This window comes from Triturus cristatus, chromosome 1_1 (assembly GCF_964204655.1).
Source record: "Triturus cristatus chromosome 1_1, aTriCri1.1, whole genome shotgun sequence".
NCBI lineage: Eukaryota > Metazoa > Chordata > Amphibia > Caudata > Salamandridae > Triturus > Triturus cristatus.
Window position 1 is genome coordinate 95,553,841 of NC_140579.1, and position 20,867 is coordinate 95,574,707.

Genomic DNA, 20,867 nt, shown 5'->3' on the forward strand with positions numbered 1-20,867 from the left:
TAGACACCCCAATAACTTCATCGGAACATGCTCAGAGGACAGATAGTGCTAATATTGTATTGTTCTCCAATAACAGAGGGCAAAATAAGAAAATAAAGTATCACTTGTGACTACCTCTCCGAAATCAAACAAGGCTGTGTAAACATCCTAACATGAAAGTGGAAATCATAGAACCTCTTCTCCCATAGTTTGGGGGTGATCTTGGCTGATTTACATCCTTCTGGTGGGCTAGCTACTGTTTCATTTATGGCAAATGGTGGATATTTGACCAGTGGAAGCCCCTTTGTTTTAGCCGTCAGAGCTGGAGTGTGGAGGTGCTGCTGCCAGAATTGGTTCTGGTTCTGTCTAGAGTGGATGACTGGCCTGGAAGTCTGGCAAGTTCCGAACATGAAAGACCACCTTGGAAAGGGTGCCACCACCCCAACCAGCATGTTAAGCAACCCAGATGTGTGGGCTTGGCACTGGTAATGCATAGCAGGTACATTTCCGATGTCGATATTTGATTTTGAAAATCCTGCCAACAGGAATGGCAGATTGTAATCTGGAGTTTTCTCCAACTACTGCCTCATCTGAAGTGGATTCGCCACTTTGGCTACTGAATCCTGCTACTCTGGACAACTTGAATTTGATAAGAGGCTGCATTCATGCCCCTACTACCTGTTCCAGAAGTCTGACCTGTTAGAGAAATTAGACTCTGCATAATAACTGGCCAGCTCTGCTTTGGCTACTTAAGTCTTTTTAAGCAGCATAACAGTTGCTTTTCCCCTGGCCCCTGCACCAATTTAGAGTATCCATGAGAGCTAACCCCCTTCTTAGGGCTGGCAGTGCCTCTTTTGTCCTGGGAACACATTTGAAGTATTCAAAAGCCTGATATTAGTGCAATATTTTCAACAGCTGCAATGTACTGGCTCGGAAAAATGCTTAACTCCGTTCCCTGTCTAGAGCCAGTCTCAACAAACCTTTTACCATGCAGAATGGGCCGAAGCCAAAGGACTATTTGTACTGTAAAGACCCAGGTACTCCTGGTGGGACTGTGGAGCTCTCACAAATACCATATCAGAATCTATCCTTCTCCTGAGGCATGAAAATCATGTCACCCTCTTATTTCAGCACATGTATACTGTTGAACTTGGCCCTCTCTGTAGAATCGCCCCAAACATTTTACCTTCACTCTCTTCTTTTGCTGAACCCTTGGACTATGCACACTTTACCACTGCTAGCCAGTGATAACGTGCTTGTGCTCTCTCCTTTAAACTTACATCCATCCAATTAGCACATTTAATTTACTTGTAAGTCCTTATTAAAGTGGTACTACATGTACCACATCTACCCAGGGCCTGTAAATTAAATGCTACTAGTGGCCTTGCAGCGCTCCTTGTATCACCCAATAAAGTAGCCTTTTAAATAATGTCTCAGGCCTGCCACTGCAGCCTGTAGTGCAGTTTTAAGTTCTCATTTCGACCTCGCAAAATAAATCTTTTACGAGGTCTAAACCTTCTTTTTTAATACATACAAGTCACCCCCTAAGGTATGCCCTAAAAGGGCCCTATAAGGCAGGGTGCATTATATTGAAATAGTAGAACATGCAGGTTTAAGATTTACATGTCCTGGTAGTGATACTACTGTGAGGTCTATCTCTCCCAATTGATAACATTGGGTTACCTTAATACATTTAATAAGTGATAGCTTTGAGTTGGGAGCAGGTAGAAAAGTCATGTTTACACTCACATGAATTGCAGTTTAAAATCCTCTTTTAAAAAAAAAGATTTTATTGAGATAATAACAAGAGGTTACAGGGCAACAGCAGCCCATTACAATAAATTGAGTTTCCTTAGAAAAGGCAAATAGCAGTCTAGTGCATCTTATAGGTCTATTTTCCACATGTTTATACAACTATGAACTTCAGTAATGTGTGTCAGCAATTTGAGCCCTGTAGCTCCAAAGTAAAGACCTGAAAAGAGGAAGGAAAGAGGAAAAGGGAAGAAGAAAGGAGACAAGAGCAAAAGGGTGATAGGGAGAAAGAGGAGGGAGGAGGGGATGCTAGCCTCTCAGTAGAGGCGGCACTGTGCTTCAGGTACTGGTTGTTTGGTTAGTACACAGGTTATGAAAGTCCGGTCGACAGCAGCCAGTGGGTGAACGCTGAGATAACACTGCAATGGTTCCCATATGTCCCGAGGTCGACAATGCAAGGGCATGAGCTCCCAGTAGTTAGTCAGCTGACCTTGGTAGAATGTTGTGTCATCTAACCAGTCGGTCAAGCGGGGGTAGTGCCTCCTGCCCCAGCACATGGCTTTCTGTCTTTTGGCAAGTAGCAGGAGCAGAGCCGTCAGACTCCGGTGGGGGGCTGGCACATGTTGCACATAGCCTAAGAGCGCAGTTAGAGGGGATCGCTCAAACTTATACTCAAGCATTTTATCTAGTGCATCAAAGATACATGTCCAGAAACCTGCAATCACCGGACAGGACCAGGACAGGTGCAGAAAATCCGCCTCCGGCCCCCGGCAGCGCACGCACCTCGCATCATCCCTCAGACCTACTCTATGCAGCCATGTGGAAGTTCTGTAGAGACGGTGGAGGAATTTAAAATGAATGAGCCGCTGTCTGTAATTAAGGGACAGGTCCCTGTTTTGAGAGCAGCAGTGTGACCATTGTTCATCTTCTAAGGGGATCCCCAGTAGTTCCTCACAACCGCTACGCACAGCAAGTACACAGATTGGCGCCTCGCGCTGCATGCCAATATACAAGCGGGTGATTAATTTACGCTGCGGTTGGTTAGAAAATCCTCCAGTACCTGAAATGTGGGGGGTGCCAACGAGAATGTGTCCTATCTCACCCTCAGCTTCGCACAGAGCTGGAAGTACGTAATTTTGTCAAGAAGGCCACAACCCTCTGCCACGAGAGCATCTTCCATGTCAACAAAAATCCCACCAGGAATCACGTCCCCCATTGTGCAGATGCCAAGCCTGTCGAGCCTTCTGCAGGCTCCCAAGTCTTCAAGAAATGGCAGATCTGGATGGCGTGGCAGGGGAACCGAGGGAGCATACATCTCCTCCAGGTGTGCCTTGGGGTGCAGTTCTCTCCAAGCCCAAAGCGTGCAACCAACACTGTCAACTGCCCGTGCGGTCTGTGCTGCTGCTTATACAATACCATACTCAGCAGTGTGGGAGCAGCACGGTCGCACTCGGTGCAATATGTGCCATGAACAGGGTGGGGAAAATACAGTGGTAGCTGAACTGGGCCTAGGAACAATTGTAATAAAGCTCCATATTGGGTGCTCCCAGTCCTCCCTGCTTGAAGGGCAGAGTGAGGACCTCCTACGAAAACATGGGTTGCTTACCTGCCCAGGCGAGCGTAATTAGGTTGGAGCGCAATCGTAGCTTAAAAGTTGAGGTGAGAGGGAGAGGGGGAGTAGTGAATACATACAGGAACTTGGGGAGTACGACTGTCTTGGCAATAGTCAAGCGCTCTGCAAGAGATAGTGGGAGCGAGATTCAGCACCCAATCTGGCTCGTGAGCCGGTCCATAAGTCTCCAGTAGTAGCACTGCCAGAGCTCATCAATGCTTTGGCTCAGCCAGATCCAGAGGTACTTCACTGGACTAAGAGCCCAGTTCAGGGGGTATTCTGACTGGAACCAGTCTGTGGCTGTCGTAAGCGGGAAGATGATCGATTTCCCCCAGCTGACAGATACCCCAAAGATACCCCAAAGAGGCCGCCGAATTGTATAATTCCTTTAATTAAGGGGTCTAAATTGACTGTGGGATGCTTGACATATAGGTTAACGTCATCTTTGTAAAGGGACACAAGGATCACTCTGGACATAAACGCCAGGCAGCGATGGGCATGGTGCTGCCGCATCCAGGCAGCCAGCGGCTCCATCATGATAGCAAAAAGGAGAGGGGACAGCAGGCACCACTGCTGGATGCCCAGAGATATGGGGAAGGAGGAGGACACAATGCCCTTGAGACGGAGACGCGCTGTCGGAGAGGAGTATAGGAGGACGATCAGTTTCAGGAATTTAGCACCGATTCCTAACCAGCTCAGGAGGGTGTACATGTATGGCCACGCCAGGGTGTCGAAAGCCTTAGTGGTGTCAAGGAAAACTGCCGCCAACAGCATCGCAGAGTCGATCTCCTGCATAGCGGTGAAAATGTTGCACAGATTGTGTGAAGTGGCTCGCCTGGGGACGAACTGCACTGATCAGGTTGTAGCACTAAGGGCATAAGAGGGAGCAAACTCCCTGCAATGAGCCTCGCCAGAATTTTATTGTCCAGGTTAATCATTGACAGGGGTCTATAGGAATCACATACGAGTGGGTACTTGTCTGGTTTCACAAAATAGTGAAGATAAGGGCCTCCCTGAGTATGGGAGGAAGCTCCCCTCGATCCAGGGCCTCAGCATACTGTTAATGAGATGGGGTGCGAACAGAGAAGCATATTCTTTTTAGAACGCAGCCATAAAGCCGTCCATAGCTGGGGCTTTGTCTCCGGGGAGGGCACGGATTACCCCGATTACTTCCTCCGCAGAAAAGAGTTTGTCTCGGTAACTGCGGTGACCATCAGCTAGACAGAGCACCTGAATGAAGTCAAACAAGATAATCAGGTCGGGGTGAATGGAGTTTTGTGTAGTGGTGTATAAGGAAGAGTAGAATGACAGCATCTCAGGTTGAACTGCTGTCTGGCCCACTGCCATGTCCACGTTCAGATTACGGAGTTTGCAAATATAATCGCTGGCCAAAGGCCTCTTGAGATGGCCAGCGAGGGTTTTACCTGCCTGGTCGCCTGCGCCATATCGGCGGGCAAGAGTCTCCTTTCCCAGGTAGAGTGTCTCCCTAATGGCCGCCTAATCAAACTTGACCACCTTATCTCTGATTGTGCCCAGAGTCTTCCTCTGATTAGTGCTAAAGAATTTCTGTTCCAACTCGCGGATTTCACTTTCAAGGCGGCGGAGGTCACTGCGCAATGACCGTCAAATCCCCGCGTGCTTTGCGATACACTCTCCCCTAATAACGGATTTAAATGACTCCCAAAGTGTGGAAGGAGACTGGACTGTGCCTTCATTCAGCGCAAAAAATTCTGTTATCGTAGCATGGATCGCATCACGAAATACCTGGTCGTGCAGTGCTCACGCTGGGAGTCGCCAGCTGAATGTTCTGCCAGGACGCCAGGCAGCGCGAGCTTAAGCAGCACTGGGGAGTGATCAGATAGTGATCTTGCCAGGTGAGCTAATTCAGAGACCCCAGCCAAGATATCCTTCGAGACCAGCCAATAGTCAATTCTGGACCATGTGGGACCAGCCGAGGAAACACAGGTGCCATCCCTAAGGTGCACATGTCAATGGCGCCACACATCCACAAGCCCGTGTTCCTCCATGATAATGTGCAGTTGTGCAGCCGCCCTGGGGTGGGGTCGACGAGCGCCCCTAATCTATAGTAGGCCAGGTCTAAGATGACATTATAGTCTCCCCGCCCATAAAATTGTGCCTGGTCCTGATGTGTCTGCCAGTCGCCTATGTTAGGCCTGTATACCGAGAGCAATATGATCGGGTGACCGCCTAGGATGCCCGCCAGCATGACATAGCACCCCTGCGGATCACGTAGGATTTTGCGTGTGCGCCATGGCAGTCCCTTTCTCACAAGCATTTCCACCTCCCTGACATAATTGGAATAACCCGTTATGTGCTTTTCCCCAATCCACCCTGCCCTCAGTCACGCGCAATCATTGTCAGCAGAGTGCAATTCCTGCAGGAAGCATACATCCGCTCCCTGCCGATTCAGATAGGCCGCCACCAGCTGCGTTTTTCTACTGTCATTAAGGCCCCGAACATTCTAAGTGATAGCTTTTGGTGTAAGCCCATTCACCTCAGTTGCACCCATGATCGCCATAAACATCCGACATTCGCACCGCATGCATACCACTCAAGAGCACATTGTGCGGGGAGGCCAGCGAGAAGGGGAGAGGGGAATGAGAGAGATAGAAGAGAAGAAAAAATAACCATAGAAACACCCCACAGGCTTCAAATGCAACCACTCCCTCCCACTCCAGCCCCCAACCAGGCTGATTAGCACCCGTCTACCCCCTGGCCTGGATGACCACAGTTTTGTGATGATTGAGTAAGCGAGTGATGATAGGCCTGGCTAGTGCCCCAGGCCGGGGCCGTGGTCCAAGCTCCCTGTATGCTATCTCAACAATGCAGACCGCCGAGAGTCACCGAAGATTGTTATCAGCATCTCCTCGACGAGGGACATTGCGGTAGTTTCAGGAAGGCCAATGATGCGCAGGTTGTTTCTCCGCGATCGGGCTTCAAGATCGTCATTCTTACTTTTGATGACTTTTTCCATGTTGAGCAATTTCTCGCGCATCGAGGCCCGACCGTCCTTGGAAGTGCGCTGCTCCACCTGTTCAATTCGTTCCTTGTGACTGGAGACCTTGTCTTTGAGCCTGTCCAGCAGGTCAGCCATTGTGTCGATTTTTTGATCCATGGTAGGTCGCGGAACATGTCACAGATGTACGGTTCTGGTGGGATCTCCGAGTATTCAGTAGGCCCAGGTGGGTCCATTCATGGGCCGGTGGCCCTGGGGTGCCGGCACTGGTCAAAGGTCAGTTTGGTCTGGCGGGCTTCAGGCTTCCCCATCTCTCCCAAGACCTCGCAGTTCCACAGTAGTGAGCAAGCGGTCCCTAAAGTGCGCTGCCCCCCTGGTGTCCCCAGTGGGCAGAGGCAGTTCACTGGCTCAGCGTGTCCCTCAAGCGCAGTCCCAAAATGGCACAATTTTCCCCCTGTGTCGGGGGACGTATCCTCCTATAGGAGTCAGCTAGATTGCCAAAGCAGAAGAGGAGGTCCAAGGGCTTTACTCTTCACCGCACAGCCCCAGTGAGTGTGTTAATTAGGGGCCTCAGTGTATCACTAGAGGCGCCACCTCCAAGCGGGCACACGAGTATCACATGGCTCACGGGCAACGTATAATGTTCCGGGGAGGATATCTGCGCAGTCTCATCAGCGATGGGAAGGAGAGACAAACGGGCTACTCTTGGCCCCTAAGTTAATGCAGGGGGGCTCCACCTCTGCAGGGACCAGTCCCGGGGGCCCCCGCTGAATGCAGAAGTCGCTTCACTGTCTCACGAGGAGAAGCGACCTCCACCACAAGTCGAGCAGCATAGTAGACCTGTCAGTGTCACACAGAGGGGTACGCCCCCTCCTGCCACCACGGTACTGTCCCTCACAGCACCAGTGTGTTGTCGCGGGGGGGATCTTTGCAACAGACACAGTTCAGTGCTCCCCCCCACTGCAACATCGCTCCTCACCTGATGCTCTGGCCTCCGCCTCTAGCCGGGAGTGTCCTGTGCCTCAGCGTGCCCGTCCTCCGCTCCCAAGCTCCAAAGGGCAGCGGGCCCGCCTGCTGATCCTTAATTCTAGAGATGCTGCCCAGGTCCAGATCGCCCGCCAATACCAGTGCTTTTCACAGAGCCGTGCAGGCCACCGCCAGGCCCCCACAGCGCCGCCATCCAGCCGCCATGTCACGCAGGGCTGCAGCACAGGTCACACCACGTTCCCTTCATGCTGTCCAGTCCACCAGTCAGTTCCTCGCTGCACAGGCCCCGCACGAGGGGCTCGCACCTCAAGGAGCCCCACCACAGGTCCGCTGCAACACCCCGGCAGGGCAGCCCAAGTGTAACGCCCACGGTCAGGCTCCACGTCTTCACCAGGCTGCTGTCATGGCTGCAGGCGGGCCTTCCTCCGTTTACCCATTGCAACTCAGCTGCACGACCCACAGGTATGTGCACAATGTGGAAGAGGTTACTTTCCCGCAAAGATAGAATGCATATACCTGCTGCAACGGGCGGATCATGGCGGATTGCCTGACCAGCCTGCAAAGCCTCACAGAGTGGCGTCCATCTTGCAGCCGGCCTCTCTAGCGCCCCCTGGTTTAAAATCCTATTTAATGGCAAAATCAGATTTTAAATCACAATTCTGAAAATACCACTTTTAGAAAGTTGCCATTTTCTAGTTCTGAACCATGTGTGCCTTCTGCTTGTATCCTGGTGTTGGGGTTTATGTATTCCTGGCAGGCAATGAGACAAAGGAGACAGGGTGTAGGCAGGATGGCTGGAGTTGGAGCTGTTCCCTGCCCCACTTACACTTCAAAGAGCTTGCCTCCAGAATACACAAAGGAACCTAACACTAGTCTTTTGTCACCCAAATCTCTTGAAGGCTTGGCAGGGGAAGGGAAGAACTTTGCAGAACCAGATATGGGGAAGAATAGGGAATCCCTTCACTTCAAAGACTGGCAGCAGGTATAAATATTGGACTCTGAGACACCGCTTCTGTATACTCCTGGACCTTTGGACATTACAGAGGACTGCCTTTTCCCCAGAGGACTGCCCTGCTGCTTGAAGCCTACCTTGTTCCCAGAGGACTGCCCTGCTGCTAGAGGACTGTCCTGCTGCTAGAGGACTGCCCTGCTGCTAGAGGACTGTCTTGCTGCTTGAGGCCTGTCCTGCTCTCTGAAACGTAAGACTGGACCACCTCTCTTCATACCAGGCTACCAGAGCGACTCTAATCTGAGCTACAGGGACACAGCATGCTTCAGAGGTCTGAAACTGCCCAGTTGACCTAGTTAACTAAAGGTTCCATAAACCCCAGCAACATTAAGTCCTGCAAAACCTCTCCACACAGGTGAAAGCTTCATCAGAACCTAGGCTGAGCAATGTAAAGCCCAGCAAAGCCTGGCACAGACCTGAAAGCTTCATCGGGACCAATGCCGAGGGACACAAAACCCCACAAAGCTTTGCCACACAGATGCATGCTTCATCGACACCAACACCGCAGAGCTCGTCCTTTATCCCCACCCCTTTTAATATCTACATCGCCCCCCTGGCTTAAGTGATAAGATCTTGCAGGTTAGAAGTTATATCATATGTGGATGACAGGCAACTTATCATCTCCATTTGGGTTAATAGTGAATCCACTAAAATCAGATTCAGTGAATGCATGAAAAGAATTGCCCTCTGGATGTCGTCCAACTGGCTTCAAATGAACAGTGGAAAGAATGGGATCTGCTTTTCAGTAAAATTCAAACCTTTTGATCCGAAGACAGGTGGCACCTAGAACTGGGGCCAAACCCTAACGCCAAAAAGTTAGTAAGAAATCTGGGCATCCTGATAGACAATAACCTCTCTTTAAAAGAAAAGGCAAACTCCATCTACAGTACCTGTTTTGGGATTATGCACCTACTAAGGAAAGCTTTCCAGTGGCTGCCCTTCAGACCAGAAAGTCCCTCACCCAGGCACTTATTGTAAGTCATACTAAAAAAGAAGAAGTAAGGAAAAAGTGCCAGCAAAACAAATCAATCATATATGAAAAATAGAACCCTCACTCACCAACATAGTTGGTGACATGCTTCATCATAGGGTTCCACCAGGGGTGTCTACTGCACCTCTGGTGTGCTTCGACGCTTTGTTAAGGCGGAGCGTAAAATTCAGACTAAAGGAATTCAAGTGAATAATGAGTGCAAAAAAACTTGAAAAAGATGGGAATTTAAAAAGTCAAGATTCGCCCACAAGCAATTTTAATGGTGACGAAACTGGAACAGATTTAAAAACAGTTAAGGATGATTAATGCTGACTTAAATTGGTCAGATACATCCTATATTGGTTGACATGTTTCAGCTCATAATCGTTTTTTACAAAGCTTTCTTCAGGACCTATGAAAAACAAAAATATCGCACCTTGGCGGTATAAGCTCACTAAGGCTTACCCTAACCTCAGGTGCAAGAAAACCGGTCACACTCACGGTTTCAGAAAAAAGGACTTCCACAACTTCAAAAAGCCCTCAGGGTATCTGTAAAAAAACATATATGTTGCGTCAATTTATATATTGGTCTATATATTATATTCTTTCAAAATACAGATTAAATATAAAGCTAGGCACAAACAAGTTCGACAGTAAGATCATTACACTAGCATGATCAACAACAGTGTTAAGCAACTCCCCATATTTATAGAGAACCACAAGTGAAATCGCTATGTTAATCTTTTGATTTAGATCACACAGGTAGATAAGCTCAATTGTACCATTAGATTAATGAGCCAATATTAAATGATATTATGAAATAAGTGTAAACAAGGTAGAACTGGGCACTACTTATAACATCATAAGAACGATGCTCAAAGTAGCAACAGATGCCTTATAGGAAAACAACAGATGGAACAGGGCTTACGTGTACAGGAAAAAACAGCAGGCTCCTTGGGCATGAAGGTGGGTGGCGGGACTACAGAACAACTAAGATAGGGAAGATAAAAAAACGGGGAAAGCACACTTAGTTACTATCCCGCTATTTAATTCTCCACAGTGTACCGCTAAACGAAGATTTTGTCATAAATATAATAGTCGAGCGCTACTCACATCATCCAAGTCCACTGCCAGGTTATTTAACCTAAATATACCACCGAGCCCGGAGTCAGCAAAGGATAGAACGTTCGTGTTTAAATTGAATAAACACACGCAGTGGCGGGAAGTCCCGTGCAATCCCTGCTCGCCGTTCCACGTAACACGTCATCGGCATGAACAGGAAGAAGGGACCAATCCGCTCGATGTTAAAAAAGAGACTAGAGCGCAAATCTCTCTTTCCATATATAGACAAAACTTTACTCGTATATCAATTCGAGCGCAGACAATTCACAATCAAACAGGGACGCATTTGTGAAAAAAGAACGAAGCCACATGAAATAACACTGCAGCCATTGATTGTATACAAATGAACCTCAAAGTACAGGATGTAGGTAAATAGGAAAGACAGTTGTAATAAATCCTATTTAAATCCCTCAGGATATAGTATTATAAATCCATTTAAATCCATCAAGGTATACAAAAAAGACCTTTATTATTGTCAGGATGGAATTAAACAATAAAGTTCGCATGGTATGTCTCAGGCTCAATTTTAAAAGGACAACACAGAAAAAGGGGAATTACCAGAAATAGTCGATAGCATTAATTATTGCGCCTCAAGACTGTTCCCCAAGGGATATTATCGTTCAAACCCACTAGATGTGTTGATAAACGATAAATCCAGCGTTTTTCTTTTTCAAACAGTTGAGCTGGTTTCACTTGTTCAATGATAGTCCAATGTAGATCATCTACAGTGTGATTAAAATGCAAAAAATGCTCAGTGAGTTTAGTGATGATTTTTTCTGTGTTAATTCCTTGGACTGTCCACAGGCACTTCGATGGGCAGCACTTTTGCGCCAAGTGTGGCGGGGCACTATGTTTATGATTTTGAATGCAAGTACATCTTGAGTCCGTCTAATCCCTTTTCCTCTTTTCTTTCTTTTTGGAAGAGGTATACAGATGATATTTTTATCATCTGGCAGGGCCCTGAAAGTGCCTTACTTGATTTTTTGTCCTGGATCAACACCTGTGATCCAAATCTGCTGTTCACTCATACTTTCAACAGAGAAGAGATGGTATTTTTGGATGTGGTTGTTACTAAAGCAGATGGGTTATTATTGACGAAAACATACTACAAACCCACTGCTAAAAATAACCTTTTGACTTTTTCCAGCTTCCATCCACGACCGCTACGGGAAAATCTACCTTATGGCCAATTTTTGCGTATTCGACGCAATTGTAGCAGGGTGGATGATTTTCGTACACAGTCCAAGGAATTACCACAGAAATTGAGACAGAGGGGTTATCCCGAAAGAATTCTGACTAAGAGTTGCAAGAGGGCTAGAAATCAGGCTAGAGAGATTCTCTTGCAAGATGTTCCTAAACAAGTAACGAACATTCCACACACGTGTGTAACCACTTATAATGTTGCCTCAAACGCCATTTTAAAATCTATCAAAAACATTGGCGAATATTGGAGAGCAATAATATCAAATGGGACAAACCATTATTTTCGTATAAAAAGGCTAGGAGTTTGAAAGACTCATTGGTTCACACTAGACCAAGGAATTTCAAGAGTTCCATCGATACCTCTGTTCTTAATGCGTGGGGTTTACCACCTATTTTGGGTCACTACCCATGTGGGTCATGTAGTGTCTGCCACCTAACTTCTACCACTAAGACATTGGCACTTGAAATTGACAAAATTTGGACACAACGGGGCCATACAAATTGTAACACCACTGATGTGGTCTATCTGATCACCTGTCCCTGCGATCTGAAATACGTGGGGATGACCACACGAAAGGTCAAACAACGTATTGGAGAGCATCGGAATAATATCCGTTGTAAAAAAAGCATCACTAAACTCACTGAGCATTTTTTGCGTTTTAATCACACTGTGGATGATCTACATTGGACTATCATTGAACAAGTGAAAGCAGCTCAACTGTTTGAAAAAGAACAACGCTAGATTTATCGTTTATCAACACATCTAGTGGGTTTGAACGATAATATCCCTTGGGGAACAGTCTTGAGGCGCAATAATTAATGCTATCGACTATTTCTGGTAATTCCCCTTTTTCTGTGTTGTCCTTTTAAAATTGAGCCTGAGACATACCATGCGAACTTTATTGTTTAATTCCATCCTGACAATAACAAAGGTCTTTTTTGCATACCTTGATGGATTTAAATGGATTTATAATACTATATCCTGAGGGATTTAAATAGGATTTATTACAACTGTTTTTCCTATTTACCTACATCCTGTACTTTGAGGTTTATTTGTATACAATCAATGGCTGCAGTGTTATTTCATGTGGCTTCGTTCTTTTTTCACAAATCGTCCCTGTTTGATTGTGAATTGTCTGCGCTCGAATTGATATACGAGTAAAGTTTTGTCTATATGGAAAGAGAGATTTGCGCTCTAATCTCTTTTTTAACATCGAGCGGATTGGTCCCTTCTTCCTGTTCATGCCGATGACGTGTTACGTGGAACGGCGAGCAGGGATTGCACGGGACTTCCCGCCATTGCGTGTGTTTATTCAATTTAAACACGAACGATCTACACTTTGCTGACTCCAGGCTCAGTGGTATATTTAGGTTAAATAACCTGGCAGTGGACTTGGATGATGTGAGTACCGCTCGACTTTTATATTTATGACAAAATCTTCGTTTAGCGGTACACTGTGGAGAATTAAATAGCGGGATAGTAACTAAGTGTGCTTTTCCCGTTTTTTTATCTTCCCTATCTTAGTTGTTCTGTAGTCCCGCCACCCACCTTCATGCCCAAGGAGCCTGATGTTTTTTCCTGTACACGTAAGCCCTGTTCCATCTGTTGTTTTCCTATAAGGCATCTGTTGCTACTTTGAGCATCGTTCTTATGATTTTATAAGTAGTGCCCAGTTCTACCGTGTTTACACTTATTTCATAATATCATTTAATATTGGCTCATTAATCTAATGGTACAATTGAGCTTATCTACCTGTGTGATCCAAATCAAAAGATTAACATAGCGATTTCACTTGTGGTTCTCTATAAATATGGGAGTTGCTGAACACTGTTGTTGATCATGCTAGTGTAATGATCTTACTGTCGAACTTGTTTGTGCCTAGCTTTATATTTAATCTGTATTTTGAAAGAATATAATATATAGACCAATATATAAATTGACGCAACATATATGTTTTTTTACAGATACCCTGAGGGCTTTTTGAAGTTGTGGAAGTCCTTTTTTCTGAAACCGTGAGTGTGACCGGTTTTCTAGCACCTGAGGTTAGGGTAAGCCTTAGTGAGCTTATACCGCCAAGGTGCGATATTTTTGTTTTTCATAGGTCCTGAAGAAAGCTTTGTAAAAAACGATTATGAGCTGAAACATGTCGACCAATATAGGATGTATCTGACCAATTGAAGTCAGCATTAATCATCCTTCACTGTTTTTAAATCTGTTCCAGTTTCATCACCATTAAAATTGCTTGTGGGCGAATCTTGACTTTTTAAATTCCCATCTTTTTCAAGTTTTTTTGCACTCATTATTCACTTGAATTCCTTTAGTCTGAATTTTACGCACCGCTTTAACAAAGTGTCGAAGCACACCAGAGGTGCAGTAGGCACCCCTGGTGGAACCCTATGGTGAAGCATGTCACCAACTATGTTGGTGAGTGAGGGTTCTATTTTTCATATATGATTGATTTGTGTTGCTGGCACTTTTTCCTTACGTCTTCTTTTTTAGTAGGATTACTGTTTGTTTTCCTCTTTATCACACACTTTTGTTGTTATGATGATGATTATATAGGGGGACCAAGAGTGTGTCTTAGCCCTCTCTCTCTTGTTGTTGTTATTCACTTATTGTAAGTCTCCTGGATTATGACAACAATCATACGTCAGCAGCAAATGAAACTGTCCTAGCTATACTTCAGGTAGTACAAAACCTGGCTGCCCACCTTGTTTGTAACCTGCCACCTCGCTCTCCCTCTAAGCCCACACTCAAATCTCTGCATTGGCTACCTATAAAAATGCTTTCCCTCTCTGCCTAGTTCACAAGTCCTCATTTGGAAATGGCCCCCTTTACCTGCGTAACAAGTTGCAGCCTTATGTGCCAACACGTAACCTTAGGTCCAGTGGGCAAGGTTTGCTACACCCTTGCAGAATACATACAGATATATATGGGGGTAGATAATTTTCAGATCTGGCTCCCGCCATTGGAACAGGCGACCCTTACATATGCGGTCCTGCCCTGGCCAAGCTCTATTCAAAACATTTCTCAAAACCTGGCTCTTCTGACTCTTTTGATCTCTTATACCTGAATATGTGCAATAGTGCTGAGAGACGCTCTCAGGGGTGATTTGTTTGCGCTTTATAAGTATAAAAACACAATAATGCTAAGCCTGGTAAATCCTCAGTACAGCTTCATCAGAGCCAATGCTGAGCAGCACAAAGACCCGCAAAGCCTTGCTCACAGCTAAAAGCTTCATTGGAACTGGTGCCGAGCGACACAAGCAATGCCACGTAGACCTCACACCAAAGACATACGATACAACTCAAAGCAGTCCATTGTCTGGCCTGTGCTTTATTGCAGTCGACCTGAACATGTAAATTTTCCCCAGTCTAGCATGACCAGATGGTGCTTTAGGCTTTTGGACACGATACTTACCTAAAACTTTGAAATTGCATATCGCCAATTCTACTGATTGGATATTTGTCTTTCTAGTATAATTTCATTTATCAACATTTACGCTATACGTCTAAATTGGTTTGGGATTTTTGTGTATTCACTTTATTACTGGTACTACATAAATACTTTACACCTTGCCTCTAAGTTAAGCCTGACTCCTTTTGTACCAGGCTACCAGAGGGTTAAGCACGTTAATTTGGTCACTTTTTGTGCTTCACCCTGACAAGGGTTGTGGTTTTTGTCTGAGTGGGGCTTCCACCCCCGCAACGAAAACTGTATTTCTTAGATGCACCTTACAGCCTGTAGAATGATGCCTAAGGTTTGGAAAGCTTAATGACACATTAATAAGGGGCTGGAAGACAGACCCAGAGACAGACTGGAGAAATTCCATGTCTGTCCAACCCACCTGAATCTGAGAAATATGCAATGAGGTTCCCATATGAGGACCATCAAGTGCATGCCCAGGTATAAATGTGCAAAGAAGTCATGTTCCTGAATCATGCATCTAAGCAGATTATCCATTTTGTTACATGCTACAGAATCCAACTCTTTAACTGCCTCAAGCAGATGACTATCTATAAAGTTCCTCTTTTTAGCTTTCCAAAATAATCATGAATTCACCTAAGTATTAAAGGGCAAAAGGACCTTTCAACTGCCTTGATATGGTATAGTTTTGAGGTAAAACTAACACTGTCAACAATCTCCAAGTGTCTTCTTCCAGTTTGCTATGAATATTAGAACCGTACGCTCTACTTGCAGGATTACCTATAATCTCACATGATAATGATTCTGCTGGATCCACAAACCTCCTGACACACAGCATTCCTTGACTTGTCCCGATAAAAACACTACCCCACTTGTGTATCTATTCAATTCAATTCAAAAGTGCTTTATTCGAGATTTACTCATAAAAGCAGACAAACAAACATATAATAAAAAACAATTAAATCTGAAATGTCATTTTGACAAACGCACAGTTCATAAAAAAAGAATACAAGTTATTTACAAAGAAGAGTTAAAATTCATCACAATAATACAATTCATAGTTGGAGGTACTGCAATTATATACAATTTATATATTCTTTGTGCTAGTGACAGAGCCTCTTAGACATACATTTCGCAGGTGTAACGTTCATTAATGTAATTAGTACAATTAAATATAATTTTATAAAATCATTATTCTAAAAAGAAGCATTTAAAATTGTTTGTCCCGATGACACGAAGAGATACATCACACAGAGAATAGACAATACTCTAGCAGTCTCTGTTCAACTAGGCAGAGAGTAATCACCGGACTAGCAATCTCTGCCTGATTGTCCAAGCCCACCCCAAGTACTTGGCGGTGGCGATTATAATCCAAGTTAAAGTAGTCGATCTTACTATGCGCAAAGCCACCATACTACTCCTGGTGCCCAAATTCCTACTCATAGGTGCCAACCATACACGCCTTGGAGTAGAGTATGGTTTATAGGAAAACAAAAAGTGACCAAGTGTTTCATTACCTTCCCCACAAGCTGGGCATGTAGCAGGGCCTCCTTCCCTCCATTTAGATGTTAGGTAACGAAGAGGAAGAGAGCCCGCCCTTAATTGAAAAAGCAATTTCCTATCCAAAGGTTTGGATATATAATCCCAATACAGTTCATACATGGGGTACAATTTGACATTATCCCAAAAAATATTTTTTAGGTTTGCCTTGGTCGGGAATGATGCCCCTGCTGGGTCGGACCATAGTGCATTCAGGCCTAGTTCAAATAATAATGATTTTAATGATTTGAACCATCTGATTTTGTTAAAGCAATCTGCTCTAACAACGTCAATGAACCCGGATGCATAATGAATGAGCTCAGGTGTAGTCCATAACCTACGCCAATATAAAATTGGTCGTAGTTTGGCCATTTCCGAGATTTTCTTCCTTCCAAGCTCATATCTCAGGGGTAATAACGGACTACTTTGGGGTGTACCCGTTAATTTCCTAAGGAATTTATTCTCTGAGGTTTGCAACTCCTGTAGGTTATCATGCCCCCATAACTCAGCCCCATATAATGCCGACCCAATTGCTTTTGCCTCATATATGATCAGGGGTGGTTTAATCGGTTTAGTTAATGATTTCCTGTGCTCCTTTAAGATAGTTCCGGCCAGTTGCTTGTGCCTCAAAGTTGCAATGGTTAAATGCTGGTTCCACCTATTATCATTAGAAATAAGGATTCCCAGGTATGTGAAAGATGATACGACCTCAAGAGTTCGTCCACTCATGGTAATATTAGATTTAAAATTACGATACGGATTAAAAACCATGAGTTTTGTTTTAGATGTGTTCACCTCCAGACCGTGATCCCCACAGAACTTATCAAAAATATCCATTGCTTTTTGCAATCCACTTGGAGTTTTAGATAAGATTAACGTGTCATCGGCAAACATTAAAATCGGAACTTTTACACCTGCAAGAGAAGGAGCATCAACTGCCTGTGATTGAATACAGGAGACTATGCCATTAATAAAAAGGGTGAACAAGGTAGGTGCCATTGAGCACCCCTGCCGAACCCCACGCTCAACAGGAAAATCGGCAGTGTCTTTACCGTATCCCCCCCCATTGAATTTTAGCATAGGTGCCTTCATGTAATCTCATGATCATTGTCAACAGGACTCCTGGGACCCCCAAGGCCGCAAGTACTTCCCACAGTTTCGTCCTAGGAACCAGGTCGAAGGCAGCCCTCAAGTCGACAAATGCCGCATTAAGACTGCCCCCGCCTAGCACCACAGTCCTCCACTGGATCAGCTGGAACCGAAAAACTTGATCCACGGTACTAGTGGCCTTACGAAACCCAGCCTGAAACGGAGATAGAATATTAAATTCTTCCGCCCAATCGAGCAATCGATTAACAATCACTCGCCCAACGATTTTTTGCACGGTGTCGATCAGGCTGATCGGGCGGTAATTACAAGGCTGGGAACGATCACCCTTTTTGTACACAGGGATGATAACAGCACCCCGCCATGAAGCCGGGATAGCTGCTCCCCTCGCAATGTGGTTAATTAGTAAGTGAATATATTTACACCACCTATCAGTGTCGTTTAAGAAAACGTCCGCTGGGACTCCATCAATGCCAGGAGCGCGTCCTCTGTGTACAGTTTTGAGGGCCGACAGAATTTCGGCCATCGTAAAGACATTGTCCTCAGGAGTTATATAGATAGGGCTAATGTTATTTACAATCTGAACCCTATTAGCATATTGATCACTAAAAAAGTTTACCCAGGCTTCCTGCGGGACATAATTATTACAAGCCTCTTCAGGCCTTTCTTGCCCCCATTTGACAATATGCCAAAATAATCTGGAATCTTTTCGATCACTAGCACACTTCAGTTTTTCCCAGTGGGCTTCATCCCAATCTTTTTTCGCTTTAGCAATGCAAGTTTTATATGACTTTCTTGCAGAGCGAATAGCCCCCAGGTTTTTGCACTTAATTGCAGCACCTAGAGAAGTTCGTGCCACCTTACAAGCATGATTATACCATTTAGCCACTCTGTGAACTCGAGTCACCTTAGGGTTTACTGGTTTCAAGAAATAATGTTTGATTTCTTGGAAAAGGGACTCATGAACTTCAATGATGTTAACTTTGCTTGTGGTGATCCCTGCTTCGCCATCTAGGGCCATAATGGCCTTATCGGTCGCAGCTCCTATATTATCGATAGCTTGCTGGTCTGTCCTAACACTAGTCCATCTTAACCTGCGCATATCATTCGTTGGTACAATAAGCGGGGGTAGGCGATCATCAAGAGGAATAGAGGCGTTAGATTCAGACAGCCACCATTTGTGAGTGACACATAACGGATTGTGGTCACTCTCTGGCATTTCTGTCACGACCATATCTCTAACAGTAGGCCAAAGGGAAAAGCTACAGATAATATAGTCAATGAGACTTTTACTTCTCCCGTTATCAAAAGTCATAGCTGGTACCCTGTCTGACTTTGTCCTCCCATTTAAAGCTCTTAATCCTTGTACAAGACACATTGCATTCAAACCCAAAATATCCTCTGTCCAACGAGTTACTGGGATGGTGTCTATTGAGGGGATATCCCATTGTTTATCTTCCTCTGCACCTAGAAAGGCTTCACCTGTATCAAGAGGTTCAAACGTACGGTTTAAATCCCCAGCAATTATTATGTTTTTACCATCTGAGTGTGTCTCGAGGAGATTATACAGGGCAAGAAGAACCTCAGATTTTCCTACATTTCCACCTCTGACATAGATATTATAAATATCGATGGATAAGGATAATTCACTCGTGAATCTAATGAGTTGGATATCTTTCTGCCCGGTCTCTATGTTTTTTGCAACGGCCTTTAAAGATTGTTTAATCCAAATGGTAAGACCCCCCATCGGGCGCCCTTTAGGGCCCTTAGAAGCTGGAACACAAAAGTTTAGGTACCCCAAAGCGAAAACAGGGTCGCAAGCCCATGTTTCCTGAAAGAGGCAAACATCAAAATTACTAACAAAATTAGACCAGTCACCACAACCCTGCTTTGAGCCTAGCCCGGCCACATTCCAAGATAATAAGTTTCCAGAATCATGTGCCATTACGGGATTGGGGCTAGGAGTAAGTACACTCATCACATTATCATTTAAACCATTATGTGTTAGATTATCAGATGTTAAGCCAGCTATGGCCTCCGGCATAACAGCCACAGGACAGGAACCTTCTCGTTGGCCCAGCTCAACAATGTAGAGTGAATCAGATAAACAGAGGGATGGTTGTCAATCGCAAGCATTCAGGTTTGACAGAGCAGAAAACCTATTTTCCACACATAGACCCCAATCACGAAATCTGACATCATTACAACTCCTGTTGGTCACAACATTCCATTTAGTTCTTAGAATATTAGGGTTCATGCCTCTTCCTTTCCGTGAATAAAAAAAAAGTCCAGGGTCAGTGGTACAATTGAAGTTGACCTTCGCTGTGGAGGCAAGATGTTAGGTAAAATATTTGACAAAACCTCAGGGTCAGTGAAGGTTAAAATAACACAGTCCCCTCTGAACCTTTTGGTGCTGTTACCAATCCATTCAACTCTTCTGGCATTAGCGAGTTCAACAGCTAATTGTTGCTTCCCCCACGGTGTTATTATCATGTTGTTAGTAAGCCATGATAAAGATTTGTTTAATAGAGAAGGAACAGATTCGACCTCGCCAGAAGCCAAAGGGGGTACATTTGCAAGAACAAGAACTAATGGAGAGGCTTCAACTACAAGCTCGGAAGACCCTTTTCCCATATTAGAATCATTAGTGGAAGCGACCGGGGGTGAATCAGCAAAGGCACCACTAGATACATTAGGCAGTGGTACAGGGTTGGAGACAGATCCCCTATTCTCAGCAAGAATTGTTTTGCTCGTTGCTGGCTCTACAACAACTTCAGTTATATTCCCTACCTTCGCCAAAGTTTTCTCTAATAAACCACCTAGTCTATTGACCTCGGCGGTTAATTTGTCAATTTTACTAACCAGGGGTTTGACTATACCTTTAATTTTTGTATCCATCATACTCCATAGTTTAGTAAATTGAGCGTTAGAAAGGGTAACATGAGCTTCGCTAAACAGATCAACCTCCTCCTCCTCATCCACTGATATTCTCCTCGAAGGGGTTACAATTTTATTTCTGCCTGATCTTAGACCCCCTCTTTTCTGAATAACCTTGCTTTTACCCCGAGTGACCCTCGGAGCTGGTACAGGAATTATAGAAGGAGGGGACTCGATGTTAGTAGATATCACTGATACCTCTTCAATATCGCTATTGGCTTCTGTAAGTGCGACTACACCACTAGG

General features: G+C 45.0%; 1 protein-coding gene across 1 annotated transcript in view; it reads right to left on the reverse strand.

Annotated features, from left to right (window-relative positions):
* The window catches only part of LOC146869601 (butyrophilin subfamily 3 member A2-like), a 721,276-nt gene that overhangs the window by 286,471 nt on the left and 413,938 nt on the right, over positions 1 to 20,867 (reverse strand). The window lies entirely within an intron of this gene.